Source organism: Bombus flavifrons, chromosome 14 (genome assembly GCF_040668555.2).
Source record: "Bombus flavifrons isolate JBK064 chromosome 14, iyBomFlav1_principal, whole genome shotgun sequence".
NCBI lineage: Eukaryota > Metazoa > Arthropoda > Insecta > Hymenoptera > Apidae > Bombus > Bombus flavifrons.
In genome coordinates, this window is record NC_138455.1 from 6,156,397 (window position 1) to 6,175,791 (window position 19,395).

General features: G+C 34.6%; 1 protein-coding gene and 2 long non-coding RNA genes across 18 annotated transcripts in view; 1 reads left to right on the plus strand and 2 right to left on the minus strand.

The window, feature by feature from the left end:
* Window positions 1-19,395, minus strand: part of Liprin-alpha (PTPRF interacting protein alpha) — a 40,454-nt gene that overhangs the window by 15,051 nt on the left and 6,008 nt on the right. Inside the window, exons 2-3 of one of the 16 annotated variants that reach the window (XM_069128082.1) lie at window positions 10,417-10,800; window positions 10,193-10,346 (exon numbers count right to left, since the gene is read on the minus strand). The exons of 13 other annotated variants lie outside the window; for them this stretch is intronic. The gene's annotated coding sequence lies outside the window, so the exon portion shown is untranslated. Of the gene's footprint in view, window positions 1-10,192; window positions 10,347-10,416; window positions 10,801-14,967; window positions 15,099-19,395 lie in introns of those variants that run through there. 2 more of the 16 variants (XM_069128081.1, XM_069128084.1) reach the window with 2 other exon arrangements.
* Window positions 14,052-14,955, minus strand: LOC138187374 (uncharacterized). The gene is made up of 2 exons (XR_011175160.1): window positions 14,657-14,955; window positions 14,052-14,576 (listed from the first exon to the last, which is right to left on the minus strand). It is a non-coding gene; the product is annotated as an uncharacterized LOC138187374 (long non-coding RNA).
* Window positions 17,456-19,192, plus strand: LOC138187373 (uncharacterized). Its single transcript, XR_011175159.1, has 3 exons — window positions 17,456-17,650; window positions 17,737-17,832; window positions 18,809-19,192. It is a non-coding gene; the product is annotated as an uncharacterized LOC138187373 (long non-coding RNA).

The following is a 19,395-nucleotide window of genomic DNA, read 5'->3' on the forward strand; positions in this document are numbered from 1 at the left end:
AACGATAAAAGACAGGTTAATGCTTAGTATTGTTCGATTTAAGCTAAATTAATGACGCTCTCTGTCCATTTATCCTAAACATACGATGCTCGGTATCTTCCCATTCCAACGACCTTTATTTAAATTATTCAATAACAATTTCAGCGAATCAATATTTCTTTTAAATTAAATTATATTATATCAAGTTAAAATCAACAACCAAAATCCATAAATTAACATGTTCCACACATTTAAACAACGTGAGCAAATATTGTACGAGAACAAATACTGAATCTTTAATTTAATGGATACTCATCAATTACTTCGAATTGACATAACAAGCAGCGAAACTTCTGACCTTTCTAGACACCCGATACCTGTATTTAAACGTAATTGATCGATACATTTGCCAGCAAGGCCGTATCGATTCATTAACAGCTCCGTTCCATAGACAGAAAGAAAAAGAAGTCGGAACTTTTTTCTACAATTTCATCGCGCAACAAGTAGCTGAAAGAAAGGAATTTTCAATGCATAACTTGTGCCAGCAATTAAAACGAATTTTTCTTCGTTTTTCGCGCTAGAGACGCGTATAGCTTTTCATACATTCAAATACAAGTCTCATCCGGAAGAATAATTAACGATATGGTATCGTTATCTATGTTTCTCACAATTTCTCCGGTATTTATAGCGGAACAATTTTTAATTTAAATGATAATTAAGACTGGTATATGGAAGTATACATTTCTTCTCGCCTCAGATACATCAGATTTTCAGATTAACCGTTTCTGTTTAATATTGTTTCTTAAAATTTTTAACAACTCATTCGCAACTTCTTTCATTACAACAGATATTCCAGCAAACATCAACATCATTTTAGGTATTATCATCAGACACTGTTCGAATCCATAGCTCTTCAAGTTGAACGTAACTTGGCTTATATGAATGCAAACTTCAATTTAAATGGTTTAACGAATTTAAATAAAACTTGAAATTAAGGAATGAGTATCTATCATCACCTCTCAATTTATAGACCCTTTGAACTATCTCAACATTCCACACTCTCATACTGATACAAGGGGTGTCTTACTATCAAGAATTACTTAAAAATTATCTAGTTTCAATTGCTGTCCAATATATATATTTCATATAATAAAAGAGAAATCGCGTTTCTCATCTATTCTCTTGGTAAACATGTAATTTATAATATCTGAATCAGTGCTCCGGAGAGGTTCATGCACTTCTAACAAACTGCAGCTGCATAACCCTTGGAGTCCGTTGTGCCTAAACTGTATGTCCGCACGCGAATTTAAATCTCATCTTACGTACGCATCGCGTTACGCGATCGATATCGCTTGGAAATTATCGCTGTTCCGATAGTGTGTTCCCTGCGACATCGTGACGCAACCATGGAATCGATAGATACACCGACCGGCGAAATTCTATTCGCCACGATTCATCCTTTTTTCCCATCCCTTTTTTTCGTCTTTTGCATCTTTCACGAGGCAATTTGCGTGAGATCGTGTTCAACTGGCTGAATCTTTCTCCGGAAACGATTCGTTGAACCTGCGATAAAGAGAATATAGATTTGATTTTAATTCTGGAACTTAATGTTGTTTCAGAGACCTCGCTCGTTTAAGTACTAAGATATAACAAATATAAGAAACCCGTTATAATTACACTCAGGTCTTGAATATAATTTTCAATTGAATTTTATTTTAAATATAATTTGCTAAACTTAGGGATTCTTGTATGATGTATAAATTCAGCATAATATTTTAATGTTTGAATTACTGAAAATTGTACATCCAAGATACAAGAATCTGCTTTTTCAGTAGTCATAGAACATGTCAGGCACGACTGCAGTAGAAACTTCAGTGGTTAATTTTTCTGAGCACCGGAACGAAGAAGAATATTAGTTCTAAATGTATGAGACTTTTCCTAGGAGTTTAATTTCTATTAATTAATTTCTTTATCTCCCAAAAATTCAAAAGTTCTGAATGTTCTTGCACCTGTTAACAGGTCGCTTGAGAAACCTACGGGCAACGATGGAACATTTCCCTTGGTGAAGAAATAACACTTGAAACCCACTGTAAGACACTTTCTACTGTCAATTGTAAATAGCACAAGTTCCGCCTCTGCAAATTACAGAAGCGAATTAAATTAATGCGCAGCAGCATTCGAGTGTACGATTTATTTCTATAAAACTGCGTGCATGTTCTTTCTTTGAAATTGTTCCCTATAATTATACCTAGAAACATCACTCTCTGTATCTAATATTTTATTGGTCATCAAAATTATGAATTTATGATATTATTATGTGTCATTAATAATTAACTAACACAGCGATTTTAAATGAAAACACATTGAAACTAATTGGTATTTATAATATTTGGCCTTACATTATGGAATTCTGCAAGACTGAAAAGTAAATATCACATTCCTAAATTAATGATTTTCTAATTATTAGTTACACACGACAAAAATGTTTAGTAAGTATAAGAAAATGAATAGCCAACTATAATTTGCAATTACAGCTTGTCAGAAAGAAAGAAGCACAAAATCGGTGTAGCCAGAATTCTCAACAATTTTAGTACGACGTCTGGTTGACGCAGGAACTCTTACTGGCTAACAATTACTCTGATTATCCAGTTAACTATGTTTTCTAAAGATTCACGAAGAAATGTAACGGGATGGTTCCGCTTAATTTCTTGCCATTCAACCATGGAAAATAATTAGACCCATCCGTAGCAAGTAATAATTAAGCATTTATTCGGCTAAATGATCTACTTTCGCCTAAACTATAATTACCCGAATTTGTTCGTTCATTTCTTCGGATATTTAGATATGCGATCATCGGTTTATTTATATCCACTGCACGTTCCATTTTCCAACATTCTCCTAACGGTTGTTCGAGAAATGACAAGCCTGCTGGGAAATCGCGAGTTCGTCGCTAGGAATCGCGCAGACTCTCGTCCCGCTTGATTATTATTATCAGTTCGAGACTGTTAGGCGATATAGGTCGATTCAAAAACGATGACAGAAATTTCTGCAATTCTGCTGTTCAAATAATTCTGAAACATTGAAATATATTTGTAAATTCTAAGAAATTTTATAAGCTCGGCAAAGAAACAATTATGCGGATCGATATACGAATTTAGACATTTATGAAATTTGGTGAATAAATATAGGAGAATATACTCTCTTCTTCGTGATCTGAATGTGAATTAATTAAAAAATCATGAGAGAAAATGTCACGTTTAAAAAGTAGACGACATCTAGATAATGTCAGAAGTCGGTCCTCTTCTTGATCCAAAATTAAAATTTGACTCATTTCTTCAAGATCAAATGCTAATGAGATACTTTGCAGGCCTTTTATGCGCTCAATGTTCATATTTTATATCGTATTTATGGTGAAAGATTCACGAGAAATTCTCGAACAGAGGGTACAGATTGCACTCGTAAATCTCACGACACCATGTTCCCATCAAGCCGAGGAGCCTTTTAATTCAAAAAACCACCAACTCTCCACCAACAACTTGTCGATTATTTTTAGCCGGGGAATGTTGCACTGTAAAGCGTATTCATACAAAGGAACTTTGTCTTCATTATCAAAGAACATTCAAATTTTTTAACATGAATAAAAAAGTGATACCATATATCCTTATTCTAAGCCAAGAACAAAAGTTTTCTAATAAAATATTTAATAAAAATTCCAATAGACCCGCTGACAATTTTTTATCACTGAAGAGACGAACTCTTCTGATTTTCATTAACTATACTGAACACAACTATCGAGTTCTAAGCAAGGAAAAACGACGTCGTGAACTAAAGAACGGGGACAAACTGAACGTGCCAGATACAGACGAAAGCCAAACTTGATTATTGCTCGAGTTGCAATGGGAACCTATAAATAGTGGGATCCAAGACAACGTCGGGGATGTTATCGACTCATGAAAGCTTGACGAACGTGAAATCGTGCCTGAAGCTTTATTGGGCAGGTAAAATTTTTGTAACATCGACGTACGGGGGATTAAGCTCTCTCTGAAGAAAGTGAAAGAAGGAAATACGGATCAGTGGATCGCAGAGATGCGACCGATGTGAATAAAATGCATCTCGATCAGTATTATGTACTCGTTAATGGGAACTTGCAGAGAAAGAAAACCCGGATAGTTGGAAAATAATCCACAAAGATGCAGTGTCTCCGACTAGCTTGAAAACTGAAGACAAAAGAAGCGAAATCTGACGTCTCGGTAGTGGAGATACCTTGTGACACAAAAATATAGGACACTCAACTAAAACAAAGAATAAAAAAAATTCCGTATGTTAATATGAAAATAATGGTACAAAAAATAAAAGTAATTTTAATATCCTCCTTTCTGACAAATTTTGTCTAGTTAGATTATTAAATTTTATTTAGAGTTCAAATTCATTAGATTTTTAAGACTATAAACATTTTCTTATATCCTGACTATCGTTACAATTCTAAATTTATTAATTTAGAAATCTATTCTATTCTATTCTATTCTATCTAATATCTAATATCTAATATTAGAAATTTATTAATTTAGAAACAAATTTATTAATCCAACACGATTATTAATTAATTATGAGCGTTTTTAATAAAGAATATTTTTCATTTCTGAATAAATACTGTTCTTCGAAATGGAAGAATTAGATATGATCCAAAGGGCATCATTTTCTCATCCCCATACAGGTTTTTCTCTAAATAGCTAATTAAGTATAATTGGAATAGTCGACAACGGTATGATACCGAAACACGACAAAGTAGGGAATAGAATCATCCGTGAGGAAACATTATTCTCTCGAGAGCGAGATATTTAGCACAGCCGAGGAGAATCTCTCTACCTATAACGTCGCATTACTATTTTAATAGTATGAGCTGGAAGTATGTAATGCGCAATACCTGCGTAATAATGAGCGACCGTCACTTTATTCCGTGACTTGATAATAATCTTGTGCCTCGAGATAAATTATTGTTTCACTACTAGTAGTCTCACGATGTTCCTCCAATTTATTTTCAATTATTTTTACATAATAATCCAACTGTCCCTTTTTAACAAACAATTTTACTTCATAGATAAGTATATGCATTGCATTGTTTATGTTCGTCATCGATTTGTATTTGCATCTTCAATGTCTAAAAACAAGAAACAGTGATTCAGCGTAAATGTAATTTATTACGTGTTCTAAATCATGGTTACTTGATATGATAAACAGATAAGTAATAAATAAGTGAATAGAAGAAAAGGTCAATAAGAAAAAGATCTTGAACTATTACAAGTCCAAAGAACACCAAAATCTTTTTCACAGAAATTTAAGTCTTAAGCTTCTCTAATGGTTATTAAAGTAGAATCTACTGATTTAAAAACAATAGAGAAAAATAGGAAGATTAGTGAAACATAAAATATTAACGTAATTCTAAACAGACTTTTGATTGAAACATCAATATCTCCAAGAATAAGAGTAAACAGAGAAAGCTATAATACAGCTATACACGTTTAAGTATGGACATGTACATAGTTTAATAATGTTGGCTGAAGAGTTATGCGTTGATTGCAGCAATGACTACAACCTTATTGTTTAATTGTGAGAAAGAAGAAGTAATATCTTCGCACAATACTCTTAAAGACTTAAAATCACTTATGTCAATGTTAATGAACTAAAACTACTGCACTAAAATACCGAATTAATTACCATAAATCAAGATTCATTAATTAACCAAATCTTTCATCAGTTAATATTTATCAGCCTATATGCTTCTCTGTTTTTATTTTAAAGCATAATTTCTCTTCAGTGAGCTTTCAAGTACAGCGTAAGCTCCAATTAAACGAAGCACGAACTAGCCATATTGAGATTATCAGGATCTCGAACTTCCAGAACCCGAAATCTGAAAAAGCAAGTAGATACACGCGAAGATAGAGTTGCATAAGTATGTAAATACAAGTCGGCTGCATAGTTATACGCATGTTTGCGATTGAATGGCCTTTTGGTATCGTGCAATTTGCATTCTTAACGCTTGCACGCCGTCAATTATGCGTGCACAATAATGCCCCGATAACGTTAAAGGAACAGCCAAAGGTGTCTCGCAACAATTATAATTTTCTGCATTTTTGTTAAATATTCGATCAACTTTTAACTTCCTTTAAATCTTCTTACAGATAGATACCTTCGACTCGATACAATTATCTAAAAAATAATTGTAATGAGGAATTAATAAAATAATAATTAAGTTATACTCTGTAACGATATTCTAATAACGAGATGCAAGGACAACGAGCGCGAAGAGTATACGTATCCAAATTGGATTCAGCATTTTCTGCCAGAACTACTGAGAACTTCATGTGAAATGAAGAAAGGTAAAAAGCTGAAGAAGAAGGCAGCCCGTTCTGCTAGACGGACAAAAACAAATAGTCGGATAAAAGCGTTACAAAGAAGGAGAAAGAAATGTGAAGAGGGCGTGACGAGAAGGGGTGGAACACGTTGGCCCCATCTGAATCATCACTGCACGCGAATGGCTTCATTCATACGCAAATTTAAAGTACGTTCACGTGAGGCGGTATTACGATCTATACCCTTCGTTAGATCGATCATTCTTTACAACCGACGACTCCTCTTCCCGTTCGAGTCTACTTCTGTCGACAGTGGTAAATTGAAATTACTTACACTAGATTTTGGCTAGAACATTCTACACTTTAATATTTAATTATTATAAAAATTAGATATGATTAACATAAAAGTTAGAAAGTAAGAAATTGAAAGAGTAGAAAAACAAGGAAATACGAAACTTGGAAACTCGGAAAGTTAACGTAAAACTAGAAACCCAAGGAAGTTAATATAGTGCGAGAAACCTAGGAAGCTAGGAAAATTAATATAAACTGAGGAACTAGAAACCCCGAGGAAACCACCTCAAACATTTTCTTTTCCTAACTACCACTATAATTCGTTCCAAAAAATGTATGTATCCCATATCCTTACTACCATAGAAATTCAGAATTCAATCTTAAAAGTACTTCATTAGAGTTTATAACAGCCATAACATTTGATTCAATTTTCACAAGCTCATAATATTTTATAAGTTAAATATTCTATAATTAATATTCCATAGCTCCATAAGATAAAATATGACAATTAATTAGTTCCACAGTACCATAGAACTCTTGGACGTGTAACAGGTTTTTTAAAATAGTTGATCATTTAATCGTCAGATATGCGGGATGAGGTGTGGTGGAAAATCATGTTCGACCAGGTATACGATCGAAATGATGGACGACAGCGGCGCAGCTTGTTTAATGGCACCTACGAAAAGGAAAGTGCTCACCCACGCATCCTATCTGACGGACATTACGATGGCAGGTTATAAGTATCGGTCTCGTGTTTCTTGCTAATTAAACGTGAACGCGAACGGATGTAAAACATAAAACGTGGCAGATAAGACCACATAATCTTTCAAAATCGTGGTTTCAAACGGTACAAAGCTAGTGCATCTATTCTATTCGACTGTTGCACTTTTTATAGATATCATTGATGTTACCTCTTTCTTGTTACAGAAAGTATCCTGAGTGCGAGATTATTAATTGCTACAGAGGATGGTAAACGGAAGTTAAATTTTCATTGAAGGAATCTAAAAATTAAAGAATTAGGTGAGTCAAAAAAAAAAATTGGAAAACATATTATGAAAATATTATAAACAAAATTAACTTGGAATTTAAAAAACAAGGTAAATATGATAAATTTAATGAGAAATTCAAAAATTAGGAAATTAAGAAATTAGAAAAATTAATTAGATATTTAAAAGAATAATTCCTATCCTATTTTATCATAATTATTTGACCCAATCTCAAGCTTAATCAAAACTTTAATTTTCTCGCAGAACAAACGTGTTAGTGACTACTATCCACAATGGGCTCCCAGCTCAGCAATGCAATTTAATCGCCGACATTTTCATCGATGATAGCCATCAATCGTAATTAACTTTGTAACTCTCTATCTCCCTAACGCATTATCAAAAGAATCGATTGTGTTTTTAGCAGCTATGTTCTGTATGAAATAATTTGTAATTAGTCACACTGACAAGTCACGACGGTGACTAATCGAAACCTCCTCTTCTCATCTGTGGTTTTTTGACGCTGCTTCAGGAGTATATCAGTGTTGCCCTTAAAGGCTGCAGTTCTATTTGCTCGGCAACTTACGACGAACAGTTACCAGAGGAGCATAATATGTACCAGATGTTTACAGTTTGGCTTAGCTACTGTGCAAATACCAAGCTCCTTCATCCAACTTTCAGATAACATATCGCTTGCTTATCCAAAGAAATTTGTACCATTAGCTATCTTCTGAGAGAAACTAGAATTTTCAAAGAAATATATACAATGAAAATGAAGTAGGTAATAGATCAAAGATTTTGTGATTTTCATTAATTTTCTAAGAAGTGCAGGTTCATTTGTAAAAATATTATTTTGGAAATCTTAAGATTGTTTCCCCATAAAAGATCAACCTCCATTAATTGGAATATGAATATGATTATCTTCAGTTTTTAATAACACAGAGAAATATTGACTAATAAGAAATGTCAATCTTTTCTTTCTTAACTTTAAGATTCTTGTCCCTGAAGAGATGAAATTGCGAGAAAATGATACCAGGCGAATCGTCAATGCCAATACGCGGACGGATTCGAGGAATGTGAAGGGAAATCAATATAGCTCAAACTTCTCTGACTCAGTGACACAGAATATCAGTTCTATCGGTTTACGTGGAAAATGGCTAACGAGCGCAAGTTAGTGTAAGGAAATAAAATAAAATATGAAAATTTATACTAAAATATCATTCGATCTGAGAATCTCTATATTTTTAGAGCTCGTTCCTTATAACAATCAATCTCCTCGATTACACTAAAAGAAAGCTCCAAGTTTCACTAAGAATATTCTATGTAAGTGCATTACCAAATCCACAAGTTCCAATGTTCTAATTTTAAAATACATTGCATGTATTGCATTAAATGTTACATATAATTTATATCATAAAGGGTTGAGCTTCAAAGTTCTTCATCGATGAAGAAAGCCGTAGTTTATCTAAAAGAAAGAGATGAGAGATGCAGGGTTGCATGTACCAATTGCAACTTTTAAAAGTTCCTCGAGAAGGATGATCTTCGAGTTCGCACAATCGCGCGCGATGAATTCAGCTCGCACATTAAGCGTATAACTGGGAGTCGTCGGTAATAACGTGGTGGGTGGATATGAGGCTAACGTTCCAACTATGTACGGCGCTGTGTGTCTTGCAAGTGCACTCTAAACAGATGGTTCTCAACCTGTATCTTTGTGGAATGCGTATTCCATACTAATTACGGTCAATCTAAAAATTATAAAAATAAAAGAATATTTTAAATAAAGTTTTTTAATATTGCAGAATTAGCATACCTAGGCTTGTTCATTATTTCTACATATATTTAAATTTTTTTTGCCAGTGCAGAGTGAAATGTTGGAGGAATAAATGGAATGATCTGATCGGTCACGTGACGAAGCAAATAAAAAAAGATAGGTCAGCTATATGGCACCGATTATCGGGGATCTGAAAAATTGGGCCATGTTTTGTTCGAGCTGCGTATAAAAAGCTCGAATGAGTGTTCGAACGAATTCATCCGACTTTGTATCGGGACCGATTTCCATTCTTTTCTTTCTTTGTTCATTTTAAACCAAATCATTGAATAATCAATTAAGTTTATATAAATTAAGAGTGGTTTGTGCAATTTGGTTGAAGAAACAGATATTTTTACCCATTACGGAAACTCGTAATGTAGTGCCTTTCTACAACCACCACCAAGTTATGTTCTATTAAAACAACACATGGAGACAATTAGTACTTATAAACAGGTCATTCGGCAGCAGCATAATAATACACAACGAGAAATAATGTATGTATAAAAGAAATTATGAAAATTTCATTTAGATCAAGCTTCAGATTGCTTATAATTAGTTATAATACTTCACCTACATTTCTACCAATATCTAATTCCAATACCTGCAATCCCCAAGAAGGATCATTAAACTTTTGTTCGCTTCCAAATTCAACAGCTACGTAATTCTATATTGATCTCCCATTAAATTTCATCCATATCTAACACAAAATTCCATCTACATACATCTTCAATATCTTCAACAATATCATTATTTCAAAATAGAATATGTAATTTTAACACCTGCAGCTACGAAGAGAAATCCTTTAACAAAGGCTTTCTTCACGATCTATTCATCCAAGTCAAACACAGGATTTTATATTCTGTTTCACTTATACACGTCTTGAATATCTTCGATAGAGGTATCATTTCCAAATGGAACATCCAACTTTAACACCTACAAGGACAAAAATAAAAGTTGTTAAATTCATCAAATTTCCAGCTAACATTCGATTGGTGTTAATTACCACGTCGATTAAATTTCATCTAGATCCGGGCAAAGCGAAGAGAGGAGCATTGAAAACCGCTGCACACGGCCGAAGGCAGCGGCGTTGCAGCTCGTTGGCGGCGCGCGCGAGTAGAGAGAGCTACTACTACCGAGTAGTGTGTAAAAGGCGAGGTTCATTCATGCGCCGCCGGCTGAGTAAGGTGGGGTGGCTATTGATCGTCGAGCGTATATCGCGTACACCGGTGCATTGCACCCGTTCGCCTCGTTCTAGAAATTTTTACCCCAAACTCTCTTCCGTGCCTCCTCTCTCCATACCGCGCCTACCCCGATATCGTCGCTACGTTCTTCGTCCTTTCGCCGATTTTCAACCGGATCCTCGTATACGCCGATTCCTACCAGTCTTCTGAAACCGAATAATCAGCCCTATTCGGCTGGGGATCGATAAACTTCCCGGGGGCTCTTTCCAGGCTTTCCACTACCTCCAAGAGAGCTCATTTTTACATGGTGCATGATAGGGATGCTAACTTTTGGTTCAACTTGATGATGAATAGTATTTGGAAAGGGTAGATGTGTACTGGAAGTTAATATTTTGATAGTTTTAGTTGATGTATCACTTTGTAGCTAATTGTTAGTATTTTATAATACTGTTTTTGTACTTATTAGCTATTAATATGTTTAAGTAAATGTAACCAAATGTGACTTCAATATAAAGTTGATACTACAAAGATTAATAATATAGATAAATATAAAATTAATGCATTCTGGCTTAACTGGATTAGTATCTTTTCATTTGCATTCTATTGTATTTTTCCAGATATTAATTCGTAATATATAGAAGAAAAATCAGAGTACCTAATTATAGTTAACTTCAATAAAGATTACAAGAATTGAGAATAAAAAAGTCTACCAACTTACAAGTATCCACAACTCTAATTTTATATAACATGAGCATCACTGAAATTATTACCGTGTACTCATCATACCGTGTAATCATACCTTGAATCACATCTTTCAGTAAATAGTTAATTTAAGTAACATCTGATCCAATCAAGTCATAGTCTACAGTATGCATACTTTGCACCTGCGATAGTATCCAGTAATAAAATCTAACAAAATCATAATAGTTTGAGCACGTTCCACTAGAAAACCAAACAAACGAGTCGAAGAAAAAAACAGCAACTCGGAAAAGGGGTGAGAATTTCGAGAGATCCTAAAACTATTTCACCGCGATCTGAATTTTTTCTCGACGGAGGGTTGAGGCGACCTAATCGCCTTTTTCGCCTCGCTTCCACTCTCTTCCCTCTCTTTCTCACCCTTTGCTCCCTTTTGCACCCCTTTCCCCCCCACACTTCCGCTGCACGCGCCTGCAGCTTTTTGCAACCCCTGGCCGGCATTACGTGCCGAAACTGCGAGCAGGTCAGTTTTTTCATTGCTCGATCGTCAAGTATATACGTGTATCTGTATGCATGTGTGTATGTGCATTTGTATAAGTATGGTAGTAAGTACAGAGAGGGGGGGGGGAGAAACAAGAAGAAAATGGAAAAAGAGGAGTGAGAAAAAAGAGAAGAAGGGAAGAGAGAGAGAGAGAGAAGAGGTTCCACTCTCAAAAGTTTCCCACCCTAGCTTCTCTCTAGCCCTTTCTGCGCTAGACAGGACGAAACTTTCCGCAGTATTACAAATGAAACGGTCTTTGTGTCGCGTTGCCACAGCTTCGAGATCGCTCCAAGCATGCTTGGCAGCGAACCCTTTCTTCCGGACAACGTTCCGCTAGGATTGTTCGAAAGAATGCCAGAATATTCCGGCGAAACTGGCGGTGATTTATGGAGAAACGCGCCGATGCTAATTCAATCCCGTTCAAGATTATTTAGGGTGAAGATTCGATTAACCTTTTGTTCATAATTGTTCCTTTAGCAGGTATTGGTTGCATCTTTCCACTTGTTGGACTTTAGTCGAAGATAGTTTAAGTAGTCTGTTGTACGAGGAAACGATACTAATTACTATTTTACTCTGAATTAATTAACTTGACAGTTCAAACTATCTCGATAATTAGGCTTTCACTTTCTTCATGATTCTGTAATTTTCTTGTTTAAAGAATTATTTGATATTATTTAGTGCAAGAATAGTACCTTTCTGGTCATGCTTGACTCGATTAATTAAGCAATTCATAAACACCAGTAATTAATGTAATTTATGAATACAACTGAAGAAATAGATCCCAAATAGAGATTTGTTTCATCCTCGAAATACCATAATGCTATATTCTGAATATGTATTCATGTGCATTCTGCACATTTTTGCACATTCAAATTTCCCATAAATGGAAATAAATATCTGCAATCTATCTATGTATAAATATTAGATACTTTTTTCATTTCCACATCCTCAATTTTCATTTTTTTTATTTATTTTTTAAATTATTTTCTATACATCCATCCCAAATATTTCAATTGCAAGACTATCGATTTTCTTATGTTTGATGGAACAAGTACAAGTCAAATCATGTTTGCCTTTCAAAATCGAATATAGAAAGATTTTCACAGTTTGATCGGTCATCGTGATTAACTGATCCCCATGGATCAAACCTAACGATGTAAGAAATAGATTTAACCATAATAAAGAAGACCTTCGGATGTTCAGTTTAAAAACTTAGGAGAAAGAGTCGGTAAAAAAATCGCGGAAGGACAAAAACAGAAATCACGTAATACGAGCCGCTCGAGTGACTGCCCTTCGTACTCCAATTGCTCTGAGACAGCCTGTAATCCAGCACACATTACATCAGAGATCCACACCCAATCTCCATATGCGTGGAACGCAATACATCGTCGATAAATACACGATGTGTTTTCTAACAAAATATATACACTGTACGAGAAGTTGTTTCTAAAATAATAATCTGAAACCACTTTTTGTTAAAAATTGATCTTTCAAAGTGGAGACTAAAAATGAAATTTAATTTTTTAAGATGGAAGAAGAAGAACATAAGGAAGGACTTATTACTTATTACAGATGTCAATTATGGAATAATACGAGAAGGATTCAGCATAGTAATATACTTCTTAGAAAATTGAACATGCAGATTCTTATTTTCTCAAGCTAAATTTTCACAGGTATGAAGAAAATTAATGAAAATTTAAATCTTTTAATGAACTTTAAGGTTTAGATCAAATGAAGATAGAAATTATTAATTATCAGAATTTTCAATTACTGAGAAATTACAAAATATAAAAAGTCAATTATTCCTGACAATTCTGCTTTCTATTAAAATATATGCTGCTACACATACATCATGATTCTACGCCCACCACCATAAAAATTTCCAAATTGTAACAAAAGCTTCGACAAGCTTGTAACAAGCTTTTAAGAGATTAAAAGGGAAAATAATATTCTTATTTCTGTGAAGAAATTTAGATTGGAAGATAGTTCAGGGAGGTCTGAAATACATACGAATCAATTAGCAAACAGATGTTTCGCGACGATGCAGGTGGAGGCGTTCGATTTTCTCTTGCTAATCAACTGGAAGCAACGAAGCCGAAGAATTCGAGTTGTTAGCTACCACTTAACAACCTGACACTCAACACCTTTCGATTCCTGGATGAAAAAGAAGAAGGGAAAATCGATGGCTGATACAGGTTTTAAATCATTACTCTGATCGTCCCCATTCAAGCGATTTAATCGATACAAAGAACCGATTGCTTCTTGGAAATATTGTACAATGAGAGAAACCATGTAGAATTTACATCTCATCGTTGCTTTTTATCTCATAATGATAATTAAATGGTAATTTTACTTATACCAAAGTACATACGTTTTATAAAAGAATCTTCCTTTGAAGTTACTTGTTTGCACAGAAAAAAGATAACAATATTACCTCACTACTCGAGGAAGAGGAGGGGACGTAATATTAAAAGTTCAATTTAATTCAATCGCACTGATTCACATTAAGAGCCTGAATTAACTGAAATTGGTATTAAAACCGTCCGTGTAGTGTGATCTGAATTGAAGTGACGGGCGCTCAGATACTGTCAAGCACTTACAAATAGCGTTGACTCACTTGGTAATTCCAGTATTAACAAAAATATTATGTTATTCCTTGATGAATAATTGTTTTCATTTTTCTTCACTTGTATATTATTGTATAAATTCGTGAATTAAATATTATTGAAACACAGTATGGTCTACCTAAAATACAATTTTTAATTATGAATATGAGTAACCAGTATAGAAGATAATTGCAATGAAAGAAAGTGATATCAATTTACCAACTAACGAAATTGTTGAAAGAAAATTTCATTAAAAATGTACGTTTTCAGGATATTTTGAGACTCTGTTTGCTACTGTGCTTGTAGGTATGTATGTTTCGATGCCATTTGCTGTGCACGATGAAAGAATCGATAATCCATTCGAACGTGCACTCGATACAAGCATGCCGAGGCAGTAACACGAAATTAATGACGGGACGAGTCAGCGGCCGCAGCTGCAGCACGCACGAGGAACGATTTCCCTTCAAAAGAAGAGAGTTCTGTGCTTTTACGTACGCCCTGTCCAAAAATTAAATGAAGCTTCGACCCACCTTCAAATTATATTTCAGATTTCCTCCTGAACCAAATAATTCATCTGCCTATCAATCTCCTAGCCGATTTTCTTCCTCATATTTTTCCATGTATTTTCCTTCGTCCTTTATCCTTATTTATAGAAGTTCATCTAAAAAAGAAATTAAATACTAAAATAGATACAGTAGGATAGCAGACGTTGAGAGACCAGGCTGATAAAAATACATTACACTTTAACCTATTAGGATGCAATAAGAATAGAAACATGACGAATTTTCAGAGAAAGAACATATCTAACATGAGAAAAATATCTAATATGCAATACTAACAGAGAAATCTGCGGAGACTAAAATAAGAACGAATCGATAGATCTAACAGTCTAACTCAGATAGCGGCAAGATAGCAAAATTTTAATATTAAATGTATCACACTGGTTTTCAATCGTATCAATGATCATGTTTGATCTTATTATTCTAGGTCAGTGTATCAGGCATCGTATCGGTAAATCGCAATGATTGAAATTAACCCATGGCCACCAATTTTGCACCAGCGGCACTGTTAATTTATCGGCGCCGTTTCGCTGTTTCATTGCTAATCGCAATTAATTACAAGCCCTGAGAGGCTTCACTGAACTATGACCGGTTAGTTACGAGATTTCATTATGATCATCAGTAACCCTATTAGTCTTTAGTACACGGCCGCAAATGTTAGTTTAATATCGTTCATAATCGAAGTCACTTCTTTCCAGCCGCCTCCCCTCCCTCTAGCGTCTCTCTTTTTTCTCTTCCTCTCTCACGAATTTACTTGTAAATGAGAATAGTTAATGAAACTATAACGAAACTGGGTCGCCGGTTCGTTTCTCTCTCCAGCTGCCATTTATTATCCGTTCTCGTTTCATTTTTACCCTTTGTCTCGGGAATACGTGCCATTAGGTCGCGCAGGAAACGAAATCCTGCAGTGAAAAAATGCGAAGGGATTTTCAGAGGGCTTGACAACGCCGAAGTGCCGCATGCAAATATATATAATACGATCACCATAAATTCGTCGAGGATCCCTGCACTCTCTTTTTCCTGCCCGGAAACGTTACTGCGACATTTTCCCTGTTTTACTTCGTTCCAAAATTAAATTTTTCTCTCGTGGAAAATTAGTGAGTCCTTCAATTCTCTCGTTATCTTCATATCGTAGACAATTAGAGCACCTATAGATTTAATTTATAACATTAATTTTATCAGACTATGTAAATATGAAGAAGAAGCTTAAAATGTGAAGGTCGCGAAAGAAAACATAATGTGTATACGTTTCTTCTACTGTAATCTTCATTTATATTTATAAAAATACTAACAAATAAACGATGTGATCATTTGATACTTGTAACAATCCAATATAATAAGTCTGACAGCAAGTTGTGGAACAGAAGTGTAATGGTATTTCATTAATAAATATGCAACAAAATTGCATTTTGCAAGAAGAAACCTAAGAATCATATTGAATTTACTGAAGAATAAGTTGTTACTATTGTTCCCTATTTATCAGTGTAAAATTATATCATTTCCAATTCTGGTGTTTACTAGAGACACCCCGTATAACATGCCGGCGCGTACATAAAAGCCAATCGGGCGACGGTTGGATCGATATGGTCGTCGGTTTCTCTCCCTTATTCCACGAATATATCGATGCTCCACATTGTGTTTCTTTCCCTTACGTACACTGCCTTCTCTCTTAAGGTCTTCGTACCTTACAATGACTTTCAAGACACAGTAAGGAAAGAGAAAGATAAAAAGGATTAGAAAAGCGCGCACTCCGCGATCAAATACTCATTCTTCCTAAAAACTGTTGATTGCCCTCGAAGAATAACAGAGAACCCTGCAAAGCGTCTTAATTTACTGGAGTTTCCATTTAAAATTGCTTAGGTATCCTGGAACCTAAAATTCAATCGAAGAACCAAATGTAAATCAAGATAAAGTTTATCTAAAATACAATTTTTCGATATTAGGGTACTCCACGATGTGAAGACATGTCAGTACCCAATTGTGAGTCAGTGTTTATGCAAAGTTATATGAACAACACTTCAGGCGATAATTCCGAAAAACCGATAGCTGAACAATATCATACGACATCGTTGTTGACTTAAGACCAACAAAATTTCCGTATTATCTCGTGGGAGAATATGCAGTAACTTAATAAATCACAGATTAATGTATGACGATATCAGGAGGTGCATGATATAATGTAAACCGAAAATTTCGACAGGCGCTACATATGTGGAGTTCTGAATGCAATGCCATCGCCTCGATGAGCATTTATCGAGATATAACAGAGAAATTACCGGTGATAAGGAATTTTTATACATCATCTGCGTTCTCTGTCGCAGACATCTAAATGGTACCGTTCTCCTCGTTCACATTTATAATTTATAAATAACAGAATACATTATGAAATGCAAATGTCATGCAACGAGCAAAGGTTAAATTGAACGATAAAGCCGGTGTGTATTTTCGAAGCTGCTCCTGGCAAGATAAGACGCTATCGAAGCCAGTACAGCTTATAAATTTTCATTGGAACTTGCCAAACTCTGCAGAAAGCTGTCACGTTTCAGCCGCAGTGAAAGCTTAATAAATAATTGCCAGGAAATTTTTTTTCTGGGACCTGTGCCTTGGGAAACAATCTCTTCGTCTATCCCATATACATAAAATTATAGTTTTGGTAAATATGTTATAGTAAAAAGTGTTTTTTAAAGCAAGATAGCTATTACATTGTATACTATAACGAGTTATTTCAGGTATTTTCAGTTTCTTTACTGTCCGTTTAGAGAAAAGCCAGCATGGCAATATTTTTATCCGTAAATTCATTCCACGGATATAGGAGAGATTTCACGGGAGAAATAGGTGAATAAGACGCCGCGTTACGAGCACATATATACACCACCTACGAGTTTGCATCGAGATCTATGTGCATTTCCGGCGGTTTACCGTTATGTGCATATATAGCTAGGAATTGGACCACAAAGTAGATAATATTGCTCCTCCAGACTGTGCGCATCACGTTTCGCTTCAGACCACACAAAAATCATCCTTCTTGATGAATTTTACAATGCAAATACTCATCGGCAATCTCTTCATTATACCTACAAAAAGCAACGTATCATGAGAGAGAAAATTGCGTAGAGAAGAGACAAAAATAAATTACGACTACAAAACTATTATATTCTCTTTTATCCTTGCAATTAAACGATCTGGTTCGTTGATAAATAACAAAATTACAATACTATTACGATATAACTTATAGAAGAGTTGGTTTCTTATTTTTAGAGTTGTATTCTAACAATAAGAATATTAATTATTCTAACTTCTATCTCCTCCGGCCTTCCCAGCTGTGCAGAATTGAATAGATAGTTTCTGTAATACGTACACCGGTCAAGGAAATAAGTATTGCAATCAGTAAATACGTAACATAGCGTTGCGTCCTTAATAGGTTTCCAAGAAGCGTGAAATTCCCGCGCGTTGGCCTTTTACTTAAACGACTATCTCATTTTTCCTCTTTTTACGCATAATTGCCTATTTTTTTGCTTTCAGACGTCCACCGATGCATTTTTTTCTAATGTCAAGAACATTTTTCAATACACAATTTCCTTTCTAGATTATTTCGTGCTTTACAAAATCTTCTTTCAAAGATTTTTCTATTTCTCTTTAATTTATGTCTTTCTCTTTTAATATCTAAATGGTAAAGTTTGAATATGTAATATAGAATTATTAAATGATAACTACTTCGTACTACTTTACGTAAATAAAATTATAGCACATTAACGATTTAATTCTACTGCAATCAACTTAATTTAACTTAATTTAACGTTATTTTTTCCAGACGATATACAAGCATACATAGCCTAGAGGTTTCACGGATAACGAAGAATGTTACGTGCAATTACATGTGATAACTGGGAGTCATTCTCCTGTGGGAAAGAGAACCGATGATATGAGACGCAAAGAATGAGCAATTTGCACGATTCACGGTATCGTGACATAATCGAATAGACTAATATAATAGATAAAATGATAAACTAACCATAACACAATGTTACACTATACTAAATATATAATATTTCTTTGATATCTGATACATGATTCATTCTCTGAACACTTTCATAAAAAGATAACAAAGAACTGTCGTTATTCATAACAAATATCCTACAGAAGAGTGATACATCAAAACTAAAGTGAACTCTTAATTATATTCCAAACAATGAAATTCAACTCGGTCAGAATTTCCTCAGCTCTTGTCAAAGGTTCAAGATTTGTCATCTGACGGACAATTTAAACATTCCTACACAAACTCGTACTCTCATGGTGGCAATAATAAAACAAAGCATTGTTTGGTCGAGCCGTGGCCGGTATAACGTTGTATTCTCTTGTCTCCTCTCTCTCTTTCTCTCTCTCTCTCTCTCTCTCTCT